We start from the raw sequence: 10,945 nt of genomic DNA, 5'->3' as shown, positions 1-10,945 counted from the left end.
CTATCCCCAGGAAGGGGTCTGGATTTAGGGGTCATTCTATCAATAATGTTGCCCCCAGTGCCACCATCCACATGATTGTCCTCTTCTTTGTTATTATTTTTAAAGTCTTTCTTTCTCAGTTTGTGCATTATTTACTTAGCCCTTTTCCAAATGCTTTTGAAATTCAGTTGGTTTCAAGACATGATAACAAACAATGCTGTACATCATTCTAGTACCTTGATTCATTTCCATGGTGCAGAGATCCGGATGTGCAATTGCTGCGTTACAGTGTTTTTATAATGCTTCTAATCTGTGTAGAGTTTACAATTTTATCTTCCACAGGAATGATGAAAAATCATATTCCAAGTTATTTCCAACTCTATCAATTGCCCTTTCTTTGTGAACTTGCCAGCATAGCAGACGTCCTCTTTATCTGCCTATCTGTGATTTTTCCAATAAGGCAGTGCTTCCATCTTGGCTTAGCTAAGGCCTGGGGTGAGGGCCACATCAGAAGGTCCCAGTGGATATCTCGCACAGATATTCTGTTGCATGTTTTGCACAGCTTAACTTCCAAGATATTTTAAAGTCCTCCAATAACTATGATTGTTTTCTGTAGTGACCTAGTCACTCAGGTCAAGAGAAGACTAGCCTCTGTTACAAGCCACCTATGCAAAGGGAGTGTATTAGCCAGCTCTTCGCTGTTGTGACAAAACACTTGAGAAAATCAGCTTAGAGAAGAAGAGATGTATTTTGGTTCACAGTATCACAGGTTTCAGTCTGTAGTTGCTTGGCCCCATGATTGTGGTCTTGTGGTAAAGGAGAACATCATGGTGGGGAGCTTGTGGCAGAGCCGAGCTACTCACCACCTCATGATGGGCAGCTCAGAGGGCTGGGGGCGGAGGGGAAGGGGGTCAGGAATAAAATATATACTTCCTTGTCATATATACTTCCCAGTGACCTACTTCTTCCAACTAGGCCTCACTTCCTACAGTTTCCACCACCTCCCAATAGTCCTTCAATTCTAAACCCAACAATGGATTAATCCACCAGAGCCCTCATGATCCAATCATCCTCCATAAGCCCCACCTCTGAACATTGGTGCATGGGGGACCTGGCTTTCAACACATGAAACTGGGGGACATTCTAGGACCAAACTATAGCAAGGAGGAAAATCTAGATGCTTCCAGTCATTCCCCACCCCGCCCCCGCCTTTCTCACCTGTCCTGTTTTCTTATCAAATCTTGGTTTGTCTTTTGTAGTATTGGAGGAAAACAAACAAATGCCAGTCCTCCCTACAGTGTTCGTGGTGAATTAACATTCAGATTACTATCTCTATTTTATTTCCTGACTGAAACAGCAATGGTCATGTATTAAAAATTAGCCCATCTGATACACATCATTGGAGTCAGTGGAATCCTGCACCCAATAGGAACCCTGGGCGGACCGGGACTCTTAGACTTATCGGATGGCTTTACTCAGTCCTTCTTAGTATTTTGCACACTAAATGTGCTTATTGAACAAGTATTTTCTTTATCTGTCCTTCTGGCATCGTTACTGTGTTGCCGTAATGGCATCACTGTGGGTTTCTGGTTTTGATGTTATGATGTGAACTTCAGGGATGATCTCTGTTGGGTGTGGTTGACAGGGATCCATTCTCTGTTTGGTGGTGCATGACATCTAATCTATGCCATGAGTCTGTTTGAATTGCACATTGTCCTGACATTTGAGGTTGAGAATTTTTTCCCATCTTTTCTTTACAATATGTGGTAAAGAAAAAAAAAAATCTATTGTTTTCCATATCTGCAAAAGTTGAGTACAGTATCTGTAATAAGGATGATCTTAATACACAGTGGTCCTCCTGTTCCATTCAAACTCTTAGCTTTCATAAATTGCTATAGCTAACGTTTGGGGGAGGGGTGTTAGTGCTGGAAGAAAATGGACTATCTAGCAATGTGAGGAAGGGGCAGCTTTCTTAGATTGGTATGAACATTTGTGTAGCAACCTTTTGGGATATATGTGTTCACATTTCAAGGGAAATAAATGCAAACAAAATTTCTGGGTCATATTAGGGCAGTGGTATCTTTAATTTTCTGAGAAACTTCCATATATTAGAAAACAAGTTGCGCTACATCACAGTCCAACTGACATCATGCAGCAATAGCATAGCCAGTGTGGAAGAGGAAGGGAGACAACCACTGACAAAAGTCAGTTTTTCTGTATTTCACTTCTTCACCTTATCCAAATCCTTCATGGCATCTATTACGGTGGTCATGGTCACACCAAGTGTCACTACCAGCCTCTCAAGACGTGCAATAGAACCATGCAGGGATATTCCAGGGCAGCCCAGTCAAGTGTCAGGCTCAGAAATGCCAGGTAAGAAGCGATGCCCATGAAATGACAAGTGTCAAGTGATCCCTCCCTCTCCTGTCACATCTGTGCCTCTCGTGACAGAAACTAACACTAAAGCTACTGCGTGTGCTTCTTTTGCCAAAGAGAAACAAAGCTGGACTTTAGTTGAAGCTGTGAAGACAGATTTTACTGAGTGATCACTGGCAGCATAGGACAGAGCTGAGCTCCGTTCCCATTTGTGCAGAGGTGATGGGGCATTCTAAAGGGACAGTGACTTGGAGAGAGAGTCGGGAGTACCTGTGAAAAATTACTAGTCAGTGTAACCATCTGACTTATCAGGCCAGCTGTGTCTATGCCACCTGGCAATTATTGGGAACTTGGGATTCTGGCCACCCACAGAGACAGGAGGACAGAGGTCTGCTCCCTCCCGATGAATACATTTGAAAAGAATGGCTTAAAGATCCTTGAGAAAAACACTCTGAGACTATAGAAGATGCACACACTGTATGTCACAACAGAAGAGAGGAAGGATTTCATTTTCAGCACGAGCTCTGGGAAGGCGCCCCTATTTACAAAACATCAGGTGTTGGCTAGAACAAACTAACTTCTCCTGTCAGGTTGAAGCTTTCTCAGGCAGGTATTCTAAAGGGAGGAGGCTCTGGAGTCATCTTAGGAAGGTGGCCTTATGCTGCTGGAAGCTATGCTAGGATTGTTGGGATTTCCTCAGGACAAAGGTTTGTACAGAGTAATTATGTGCTGAGATTTCAGCAATTCTCACTTTCCAACCCTCTGTTCCATGGCCAGGGCTTTTACCAGACCCTGTCAGATGGTCATAGCCTCAGGCCATCTTGAATGACATTAAGAGGCCAGGCAGATCTGGTGAAACCTGTATGGAAGTATGAAGAACACCATTAGCTAAACAGTGGATACCATAATAGGTATGTCTTGCCCATATTCAGGGATCTGGACAAAAAGTATTTTGAGACTTTGTCAAAATGGAAAGTCACTTGTGCAACTGGCCAGGAATTCAAACTGACATTAGCAAAGTCTAGAGTTTATTGGTATTTTGAAAAACAAAGCCATGCCAAAACAACAATTCACTGGTAGCAACGATGGGTAGGGCCTGGGGTGAGACTACATGAGGTCAAAATTAACCTCGTGTTCACTGAAACCCCAGCATAGTCCTACTGCAAAGGAGAAGACAACGTTATAATGAAATATAGTAACTGTATGTCATAATGGGCAAGACATCATGCTAAACGAATTACTCGGAGTGGTTGAGGGTATAGGCCGTGGTTAATTTTACATGTCAGCTTGGATAGAACACAGGGTACTGTGATATCTGGTTAAACACTTCTGAGTGTGTCTCCAAAGGTGTTTCTGGATGAGATTAACATTTGAATCAGTAAACTGAATAAAGCAGACTGCCCTCCCCCCATGTCTGTGAGCCTCATTCACTCAATTGGAAGGCCTGGATTACAGTGAAACAAAACAAAACAAGAAGAAGGAATTCTTTCTTCTTTCTTTAAAATATATTTCTTAGCTGTCGATGGACCTTTATTTAATTTATTTATTTATAGATTGTGCTGAGACTCAAACCCAATGCCTCACACATGCCAGGCAAGCGCTCTACCACTGAGCCACAACCCCAGCCCTTCTTTCTCTCTTCTGGACTGTCTTTGAGCTGAGAAATCAGTTTCCACCTTGGGACTTGAGCTGGGACTGGAACTATAGCATCGGCACTCCTGGATCCGGCTGCAGGTCTAGGATTTCTCAGTGTCCATAATCACGTGAGCCAATGCCTTTCTCTAAGTCACTCTATACAAATAATGTTTGAACCACAGGGATTTTGTTTCTCTGAAGAACCCAGACCAATACAATCTTTTAGAACAGGTTTGTTCTCCATGGCTTCGAAAAATGCAGAGGAGAAAAGAAGAAATTATGCACAGTTCTCAAAGAAGAACAGTAAGGGTCAGTGAACATTTTATACTTTTCATTTTTAAAAAGTCGCAAAGCCTGGTTTTATTGAGGCTATCTTCAAGGGTATCAGTGGTGCTGGGAAATTTTGATTGCCTTAAAGTCTTCTAAACACAGTCGGGATCAAACAAGGAGATATATACTTAGACCTCATTTAGTCAATGTGAGTTTTTAATGTAGTTCGCATACAATTTTAGGAACACATACAGAGAGATCCCTTGTAGCTTTTACCCAGTTTCCTGAAATTGTAACATTTGGTACTATTTACAGATGGTGTTGTTTTTTAAAACATTGCATATAGTATAGTACCAGGACGCTGACATTGGTACGAGCAAGAACATTCTCATCATCACAAAAATCCAGCACGAGGCTCTCATCTCTTCAGGACTGCCCCTCCTTTCCTCTCTAACCCCTGGCCACCACTAATCCACTTCCATTCCTATCATTTATTCTTTTCAACATGATATGCGGAGGGAACCCAATATTTAGCCTTTGGGGTTACTGTTTTCACTCAGTGAATTTCTCTGGAGAGTCATCCCGGTGGCTGTGGGTATCAACAGGTTGTTCTTTTTGTATTTAAATGACGGAGTACTATCCCATGCTATGGATAAACCCTAATTTGCTTACCCATTCACCCAGGGAAGGTCATCCCTAGTTCCCCCCACCCTCGCGTATTAAGAATAAAGTTGCTATAAACTTTAGTACCCAGGTATTTGTGTGAGCACAAGTACTTTTCTCTCTGTGATAAATGCTGGAATGCAGTTCCTAGGTCCTATGGCTGATGCCTGTTTACATTTGAACAAAGGCCATAAAAATATTTCCAGAGTGACTGTTTTTGTCTGAAAATAAGGTGTCCTCCCAAAGCTTCTGTGTCAATGCAGGAATAGGTAGACGTAAATTGATTAGACCATGAGAGCTGTAACCTAATCATTCCATTCAAACTACTAGACTGACTGGCCGTAACTGTACGCAGGTGGGGCAAGGCTGGAGGAGGTAGGTGACTGGGAGCATGACCTGGAAGGGTGCATCTTCCCTGTGGTCTCCCACACCACTGTGGTGGAACAGCTCTCTTTCCACCATGATGTTCTGCCTGACCTTTGCTGGTTGTACAGAGCAATGGAGTTGGTCATCTATGGGACTGAGATCTCTGAAACTGTAGCCCAAAATAAGGTTTTCGTCAGGTATTTTGATCACAGCGACACAAAGCTGACCAAACAGTGGCTGTAATATTTTCCCTTTACACCATTAATATATGGGGGATCTAGGCTTTCTTGAATGCTCCCAGCACTTGATGTTGTCATGCTGTCATTGAGGACATCCTGATAGGTGTGTACTGAGATCTCATTGTGACTTTATTTGTCATTTCCCTGGTGCCTCATGAAGTCAGGACTTTAACCTGTGAATCTGGGTCTGAGGGGAGGGCACAATTCAGCTCACAACCGTATGCATTCTGCTGTTCTGGAGGGTTCTAAAATTGTCAATTATTTCCTGCTTACTGATTGTGTGTCGTTGGGTTATTCAATATCCCAGCTGAGTCTGACTAGTTGTTCTATATATTGTCAAACATACTGAAGTCCCCAATTGTAATTGTGAAATTGTCTGTTTCTCCAAGTGTAATTGTGAAACGGTTCCATCAGTTTTTGTTGCATATGTTGGATCGACCCTTTCATCATTGTGTAATGTCCCTGTGGGTCTCTGGTTAGTATCTTTGTTCTGAACTTCCCCTCATCTGATGTTAATGCAGCCAGTTCTGCTTTCCTTTGCTTCATGTCTGCATGGTATATCTCTGTCCATCCATTCTTTCCCACCTGCCTGTATCATGCTATTTGACTTTGGTTTCTTTGTAACCAGCATACACTTGGGTCATACCTCTTAATCCATTCCTCTAATGTCTGTCTTTGAATGGATGTGTTCAGAAAACTTGCATTTAATGCACTTATTTAAATGAGAGGGCTCAAGACTGCCATTTTCTTTTTCTTTTTCTGTTTGTAAAGTTTCATTTGTTTTCTGGGACCCTTTTGTACTTTCTACCTTCCTGGAGGGACTGGACTCTATTTTAGAATTGCATATTGCAGTATCCATGGTGGTTTTGATATGATCTGTTCGTATAGCTCTTTTGTTTTCTCGAGATGAAAATGTATTTTATAACTATGTCTATATTTCAACACAGTATACCTGTGTCATTATTTTACCAGTTCGAGTGAGCTACAGAAAACTTACCTGCCTGTTCTATCTCTTTACCCACCCTGTTTATAATGTCATTCTTTTAAATATTTCCTTTACATAAATTTAGAACCATGCCAAACAGTGTATGAATTTTCCTTAAACCATCAAATGTAATTTGGAGCACTTAAGAGGAGAAGGAAATATTAATTTGGCTACTGTTTTCTCCCCCCTTCCCTTCTGATAGCTCAAATTTTCTTCTTCTTTTGTTTTTCTTCCCCCCTTTTTTGTTTAGAGAGCACCTAGTGGCCGTTCTTTTAAGGTACAACTGTGTACGCGTGGGAGGCGTGGGACAGATTCCCTTAGCTTTCCTGAATCTGAGAATCTTTTAATTTTCATTCAATTGCCGAAAGGTGCTTGTTGCTGTATAGGAGTGTGGTTTGATCCTTGTTTTCTTTAGCATGTGAAATATCGTGCCACTCGCTTGTGACTCGGTGGATTCTGATACTGTCATTTGAAGTATTTTTACCTTCTAGGTAACGTTATTGTTCTGTTTTCTTTGTCGATTGTTCCTGTGTCTTTAATATTTGAGAAGCTGGATTATCACATACCTTGTCATAGAGTTCTCTGTGTTGAAGTCTTAGTCCCCAGCCCGTTGGAGTGGGGTGGAATCCTGAAGAGGCCTGGTCCAGTGGGAGGTCTTCTGGTCACTGGAGCATGCCCTCAAAGGGGATCATGGGACCCCAGTGAAAGCCTCTCTTTTTTGCCTTCCTGCCATGGGATGAGCAGCTTTGCTCTGTAGGTGATGTGGCCATGATGTACTGCCTCCCCAGAGCCCAAAAGCAACAGGGTCAGATAATCAAGGGCTGAAACTTCCAATACTGTGAACCAAAACAAATCTTTCCTTTTTATAAGTTGATCATCTCAGGTGTTTCGTTACAGTGGCAGACAGTCCACTGACACCTTGTGTCAAAGTTTTCTGTTTTGCTTGGCTGCACTTTTCCCGACCTTTTGGCTATAGAGACAGGATTATTTGGGGGCTTTTTTGTTCTGCACCCTTTGACATTCCTGGGGTGCTGATCCCATCACCCCTACATCTGAGATATATACCAGTGAGAAGAAAGCCCTGTGGACATACCATCTGATCTCTTCTGGGTTGAGGTCCCTTGGTGATCTGTTTCATGTTGGGTTTTTTTGTATGTTTTGTTTTTCCTCTCCAACTATCAGAGCCTTCTGGGTTTGTTTTATACACAGTGCCCAGGTTTTTTTTATTATTATTATTATTATTTTTAGTTGTAGATGGGCACAATACCTTTGTTTTATTTGTTTATTTTTATGTGGTGCTGAGAATCGAACCCAGTGCCTCATACAGGCTAGGCAAGCGCTCTACTGCTGAACCACAACCCCAGCCCCAATGCCCAGGGTTTTTATTATCCTTGGCAGGAACAATAGGGAAAAGTTCACCTGTCCCATCTTCTTCCTGCAGGCCATTTCTCTCCCTTTCTTTCCTTACTGCTCTACATAAGTGCTCATCAGAAAGCCCAGTGGTGAGAATGGACTTCATTGTTCGGTCCTTGTTCTTCAGGTTGCCCAAATTGGGTTCTTGTATCCAGAATTGTAGAAGTCAACGATAGACCCAGAAAGGATTTAAACACAGGTGAGGCTTTATTCGGGAATTCTGTCCCTGCCAGAATCGAGACAGCACTTGGGTGACCGAGACCTCAGGTTGACTCCAGCAATGAAAGGGGCAGTGCTGTCCAGGGAGAAGGGAGACAGCACATAGAGGACAGAGACCCCAGACGGACTCAAGCAAAGACTAAAGGGGAGTAGCTTCCGTGGCGGCATCTCTGGGATAGGCAGGAACTCCGTCTCTGGATGTTAGCACACACGGAGTTGGGATTTGTGTTGCTCATGCTCTCCTCTTCATCAGGCTTCTTTGTGCATCCCATCTCTCATTACCATCCTAAGCCTCCACCTAGGCTTGGAACATTTATTTAATAGGGTAGAAGTGACTTCAGTGACTCTCCTGGGCACGTGTTTTCCCCTCACCACCTGGAGTTGCACATATCATCCGGGGAAAGTCTCTACTCTTATTAGCTTCAGAATAGTGCAGACGCTGCTTTGTCTGGCTTCAGCTGGTCTACCTGCTGACCACATAGTCTCAGGAGGCTGAACTGACCTTCCCAGCCTCCCATCTCCTGGTGTGTTCTCTCACATTCACAGTCTCGAAGATGGATGAACTTTTTAACTCCCAATTTTCTAGTATGGCTCTTAACCCCATGAGACTGAGAGCTGGTGTGGCTGTCCCTCCAGAGGTGTTTTCCCCTTAGACCTAAGGGGTCCTGTTTCTCATGGGGACCCAGTTTGTATCCCTAAAGGAAAGACATCAGTCTTTCCCCTCTAAGTGTGATGTCAAAAGGTTTTTTTGTTGTTGTTTTTTTGGTTTTTTGTTCTTTTTTTTTTTTCCCAACGGACATTCTTTATAAACTTGAAGCAGTTCCTTTCTCTTCCCATTTGTGGAAGCGGATTTTATCAGGAACAGGTGTTCCTGTTCATTATGTCAATGGCATTTTTTTTTTTTTTTCAAGTGTCGCTGGGGATTGAGTATCAACGGCTTTTTATTCATGGATTTATAGGTTTATGTGGGTTTTCTTCTGAAGACAGTTTTCAAGTTCTTGTGGAGAACCAGCCCTGTATCCCTGGAATAAACTCCACTTGGTCAATGGTTTATAATTCCTTTTCTACATTGCTGAGTTATATTTGCTAATATAGTGTTAAGATTTTTTACGTCGACATTCATTAGGGATATTGCTCTGTAGCTTCCCTTGTTGTATTTTTCCTTATCTGGTTTTGGATTCAGGGCCATAATTGCTTCAGAGAAATAGTTGGGAAGTGTTGCCTCCCGCTCCATCTCCCAGAAGAGAGTATACAGAACTGGTGGTAATTCTTCCTAAACACTTGGCAGAATTCTCCAGCGAGACCGCCTGGGCCTGGAGATTTCTTTCCCGTTTATTTTAAAAGTCAGAGTCCAGTTTCTTTCATCTTATTGGAGTGGTCCAAATGATCTCTTGTGTATTGTTTGAGATGTGGTAGTTTGTTGTTATGAGCAATTCAGCCAACTCATCTAGGTCGTCATATTTATGAGTATAGAGACTGTTCCAAAGTTTCTCCTTGTTATCTTGTTAGTATTACAAAGTCTGCAGTGACCGGAGTCTCTGTTTTGTTTCTGATTCTCTTAAATGGTGTGGTCTTCTTTTCTTTGTTGAGTTTATTACTCTTTTCAAAATAAGCCAGTTCTGTTTCTTTGGTTTTCTCTTATTATTTTTCTCTTTTCCCGGGCATCGGTTTCTTCTCTGACTTATTTCCTCTCTTGTGTTTGCTTTGGATATCTTTTGCTCTCCTTTGCGTTGTTTCTTGAGGTGGGGGCTCAGCCTATGGACCTGAGACTTGTAATTGGGTGCAACTTCAGAACAGACGGATCACCACTGAGAAGTCCAAATTTGAGAGTCTTTATTAAGCCAGCCTGCTGACACACGATGTCTCACACAATGCCCCAAAAATTGGCTATTGGGAGAACAGCCCTGACCATAGTGTTGTAGGGGTTCTTATACCAAAAATCACATCAATCATAAGTGTCTGTTGCTATGATTCAAAATTACAAACTAACATCATGAGATCATCAACAGAGGAGGAAGTGGGTCAAAACGACCCTCACCTAGGTACAAACTAAAGAATGGTTACTAACATCCAAACACTCTCCGTTCACAGGGTACATTGTTTAGGAGCAATAGGAATCAAAAGAGAGCAATTTTTCATTACATAAGAATTGTCATTTTGTATCGCTAAACATGTCGCTAAGTAACTGATGGTGGGTTCAGAGGCGGGGTGTTCCCATGGGAGAAGCTTATTTCCTATATAACATGGAGTCTCAGAGTCCTATATAAAATGGAGTCTGTTCAGTCGTTTCCCTTAGAGTCTGGCCTATAACATTCTCATGGAGTCAGATCCGTCAGCCCATCACAAGACTGTCCAGCTTTTCTAACCTGGGCGCCTAGTGCCTGAAATTCCCTCCCAGCACTGCCTTAGCTCCATCGTATGAGTTTTGAAATGTCATAATTTCATCCGATCTTTAAAAACAGCCAAATACCTTTGCCGTCCGTGGTGTCCAAAACCACCAAGGCACGATTTAGTCGCGGGACTTCAACTGCTCGGAAAGAAGGAGTGACGGTAGCAGGAACTCGAGGGGATGTCCTTTGCCAGGAGGACGAGGAGGAGGCGCTGAGGTGAAAAGGCACGCTGGTAAAGGCTTTCGGAGTGGAGGAGCGGGCGGGGTTGGCGGGCCCTGAGGTGCGGGGTTGGACTGGAAGGACAAGCGTTTGGCCAGAGCCCAGAGGACTGAGAACGGCCCCGAGGCCCGCAGCTCGCAGAGGCGCCGTACACATCCCGTGAGGCTGGGGCTCCCCGGGCTCGGCCGCCC

This window comes from Sciurus vulgaris (assembly GCF_902686455.1).
Source record: "Sciurus vulgaris genome assembly, contig: HiC_scaffold_198_arrow_ctg1, whole genome shotgun sequence".
In the NCBI taxonomy this organism is placed as follows: domain Eukaryota; kingdom Metazoa; phylum Chordata; class Mammalia; order Rodentia; family Sciuridae; genus Sciurus; species Sciurus vulgaris.
Note: the sequence above shows the minus strand (reverse complement) of the source record.